This window comes from Benincasa hispida, chromosome 11, assembly GCF_009727055.1.
Source record: "Benincasa hispida cultivar B227 chromosome 11, ASM972705v1, whole genome shotgun sequence".
Classification (NCBI taxonomy): domain Eukaryota; kingdom Viridiplantae; phylum Streptophyta; class Magnoliopsida; order Cucurbitales; family Cucurbitaceae; genus Benincasa; species Benincasa hispida.
In genome coordinates this window covers 54,520,106-54,524,604 of record NC_052359.1, presented here as the reverse complement: position 1 = coordinate 54,524,604, position 4,499 = coordinate 54,520,106, and the positions used below count along the sequence as shown (strand labels likewise).

The window sequence follows — 4,499 nt, the reverse complement described above, 5'->3', positions numbered from 1 at the left end:
CAAGTATCTTTTGTAACATATGTAAGCGTCAGTAAAAGTATTTTATTAATTAAAAAATAATATTCAATTTAATATATAAACTGGCTATCACTAATACAAAACTATGCTATAATGTCAATTGAAAACCGACATTATAAGGGTACTAATTGACATAGAAAAAAGTTGACTAACAAATATTTATATCGATATAATAAAAGTAATAAGATATTTGTATACAAAAAATTCAACAAACATAACAAGAACAAATATATTTCAACAAAACTAATATAACTATTCATTCCCCCACAAGCTATATTCAACTTACAAAGAAAAATAAACATAACAATAATTAATAAGATATTTATATACACAAATTTCAACAAACATAACAATAACTAATTCACTTCAACAAAACTAATATAATTATTCATTCCTCCACAAGCTATATCCATCGTCAGTTTTACCACACCTAGCTTTTTTTTCTAATGAAGTCGTCGACATCACCACATCCAACTTGAACTCAAGTAAGCAACCGAGCCTCTGATTCTTTAGCCTTTTGATAATTTTCTTCATACCTAGAATGAACCTAAACATAAAAAAAAGCATTCAAACAATGAATCTAATCTAATATTTTAGAACAAACTAGAATTTTAAGATAAATATCTTATAAATATTACCTTGTAATTGTTACTAACGTTGTTATGAAGTCTATTTTGTGTTAAGTACACATTCTCTACTTGTCAACCTTCTTAAAACTCAGCAAAACATTCCTAATGCAATCTTCCCATCTTCTTTCCATGTCCACAAGAATCAAAATTTAGCATTACACATCAAACTTGAACCTAACAAAATAAAATTAAAACAATAGCCAAAAGAAGAAAAATGTTTATCAAAGCATAGACATAAACAAAAAGAACATATATCAAAAACAAAAACAACTCAATATTAATCGACAAACCATAAACAACTAACGTTTATCAAAGCATATACATAAACAAAAAGAACCTATGACAAAAATACAAACAACTCAACTTATCATAACAAAAAATAAACTCAACAAAGGGATGAAACTCATGAATCACGATGCTCAGTAGACATTATAAACAACTCAAAGAAAAATTAATTATAAATCCAAATAAGTAAACTTATCAAACTAAGAGGAAAGACTAATAGCAATATCAAAGAGAAGCAGTGTTTAGGACAATGATTTGAGATCAAATAAAATTTACCCTTCTCTTGAATGACCACCATCATCATCATTAATCCTGACATTTCTGTCAGCTACAAGAAAAGTTAGTTTCATTGAACGAAGTATTCAAAAAATAAAAACAATAAAATCTTAAGAATAGGTGAGAGAAAATACCAGATATGTACTCAACCTTGAAAGTTTTAGCAAGTTTTATTAATGCTAATATATGTAAAATAACTACACAAGAGAGTGGTAGGTTAAAATGGATCTCATGTTCTTAAGAATTCAAGAAAAATGTTAAAAAATGGTAAAAACTAAGTGAATTCGAGTGGATGTCATGTACTTTTTCTCAAGCAAAGGCTAAAGTAAGAAAAGAATTCATTAACTACCGAGAACCACAAATTGAAATGATTATAAGATAATTCTAATTAGAATTGACATTTAAATAAGCAATTGGCACAATAAAATCAAGAATCAAGAAGGAAAATATCACAGAGCAAAACTTCTCAAGGAAACTTTGACTTGAACTCATAATAAGAGTTCCTTCTTTCAGGTTGCAAAACAGTAAGCACAACTGCTAATTATCTAACTAATATGACATAATATCTCCATAAGTCCATATAAGAAAACTTTGCCTTTAAGCCCACAAACAGAAAATTGATTTTCAGTATGCACATGCCACAACAAAGAAAAGCTTATGTCACGAACTCAAAAACTAAATCAATCCAAGAGGGTAAAAGAAAATAAAAAATGAACCTTCTTCAATGGCGTTCCAGTATACATATGCCACAACAAAGAAAAACTTATCAAACGCCAACAGATCTACCATGAACGGTAACAAAACTTCACAAACCCGGATGGACCTACCACGAACCCAGACGGATCTATCACGAACATTGATGGAGCTTTAGGACACCAGCCAGATCTGACACAAACATTGATGGAGCTTTACGAAACCGGTTGGATCTAAGAGGAACGTTGATGGAGCTTCACAAAACTGCTTGGATCTCACACGAATATGGATGGAGATTCACGAAATTGGTTGGATCTAACATGAACGTCGACGGAACTACGGTGATGGGACGTGACGGTACCGAACGCATTGTATTGAATAAATGCTTGTGATATAATAATATATGATATTTTCTTCATTGTTGTCTATGAAACATGGGATGTTTTATTTGATTTACTACAAACCAATAAACTAAGATCCCTGGTTGTGATTGTAATTTAAGCATATATGTGGATCATGCCTTAAGTGATAATCAAAATGGTCTATAGTATATGGATATAGGAGGGAAACTTTATCTTGGTGACACTACGGATGCGGTCCGTTTTGTAGAAGAGTTAAAAGTGTTGTGACTTACTACATATGGTTTAATCCTGAACATTCATGTGGAGACATGTGAGCGGGGGCATCCTATACAAAAGAGTTTGTATAAGACCGGACCACGAATTGTTATAGTCTCATTATATAACGCTGTTCATGACAGAAATTTCACTTCACTAGGATGATCATAGGTAACATGACCTCAATCCTAAGTGAGTTGGGAACTCCTGCCTTTGAGGGTGGTCCTTTAATTTGTATGGGTGCGAGTAGCCAGATTGCAGATTCAAACCTACCACTTTGGGGATTCGTCTGATTGGAGAGCTGGGAACTCAGCTACACAAGATGGAATTCACTCCTTCCCCGAAAGCAGAGGTAAATAGATAGATTGCTCCCTTATGGCTGATTTTGGGGCTTGAACGATGTGGCGCCACACACCTTTTCATGGCCCGAGAGATGTCCACACATAGTAGGACTATGTTGTATTATTCATTAGAGGGATCAGTGGTACCTAAGGAGTTAGATGTAACTACAAGGGAAAAACGGTAAATTGGTGCAGCTGTACTTACAAGCACCTGTGAAGGGTTATCGTACTGTTGACTAGTTATATCCGATAGACACAGAAATATATTTGTAGTGAGAATAGTGAAGATGTCGGCCTTTAGTGGAATGCCTGGCAGTTAATGGATGGCGGATCTCGTGACTAAGGAGTTTAGTCAGCTATTCATGTACTGTTGGAGCTTCAAGCCATAGGTCCATAAGATCCCCTTGGTAGCTCAATGGATTCAAGTTGAGAATCAGTTTTTGGGTCAATTTGAAGTGTTCAAATGGACAAGAAGGAGTTTGATTATATATGATATGATTAAACTGGTCAATTATATATGATATAGTTGACATGATGTATGAGATACATTAATTGGAGGAAAAAAGATATAAATATGATTTATATCTAGTGGAGGAGAAAAAGACTATGGTTTATATGTTGCATGTGATGTGATATTAAAACTATAGGTTATAAATATAATTTGATTATATTTATTTTTAGTTAAACGATTATGAGATAATTGTTAGTGGTTTTTCTCCATAGTTGTATGTGAAAGTGGGAGGTTACATTTAGTTTTCATAATTGAAGGATAAAATGAAAATAGTTTTCATTTTGCAAAAAGATCGATTAATCGCTTCACAAATTATACACTATCCATCGTCTAGCTAACGAGAGCATACACGATAGCTTAAGTTGACCTAAACGATCGTGTACACGCCAGTCGACCTAAATGATCGTATAGCTTTTTCTGAACGATCGCGCACGAGAGCGAGTTTTCCTAAACGATCGTCTAAATGATCAGCCCTGATTACTAAACAATCATGCACCTGTTTCTAAATGATCAAGCACCCGTTTATAAGATAGACTCCAAATCTCTCCCACTTGCTTGATCATTGTAAACTATCATAGTTTCCTCCTCCCCTCTACCAAATCCAATAGAGCCCACACCTCTTAGATTCTTACTCAAAGAATATCGAGGTTACAGAGTGGTGATGTCCTCCTTGCTACTTGTTCGTGTTGAAGACCATTTGGTGGTGAGCGATAGCGAGATTTGGTGGACGATTGGCTTGATGATCATAGCGAGAGCGAGAGTTGTTGGCATTGACGAGAGCAAGGGATACAGATAAGAAAAGTTCTTCAAAAGTGAGTTTCTTGTTCCTTTGTTATTTATTATTAAAAACATGTCGTAATTTGTTAGTGGATGCATAACTTATTGTATCATCGTGAATGCGGTATTTCTGTCACAATGAATTTGGAACGATCTTACTTCTGCTCATAGGTCCTCTTTGATAAGAGTTCCTTTAGGATCTGAACGTATCAAAATGATTGGGCTCTAGATGGTAGAGAGAAGTTGAAAATGGGGTTTGAGGAAGGGGAAAGGAAATTAGATGAGAAAAAGGGTTTGGGTTTTGAGAAAATGGAAATGGAGGGAAAGAATGGTGGGAAAACGAATGATTAAG

At 34.0% G+C, this 4,499-nt stretch overlaps 1 long non-coding RNA gene across 1 annotated transcript; it reads right to left on the bottom strand.

Annotated features, from left to right (window-relative positions):
• Positions 1–266: 266 nt before the first annotated feature.
• On the bottom strand, positions 267–2,286 carry LOC120090230. Its single transcript, XR_005485457.1, has 3 exons — positions 1,209–2,286; positions 657–821; positions 267–565 (listed from the first exon to the last, which is right to left on the bottom strand). It is a non-coding gene; the product is annotated as an uncharacterized LOC120090230 (long non-coding RNA).
• Positions 2,287–4,499: the final 2,213 nt, after the last annotated feature.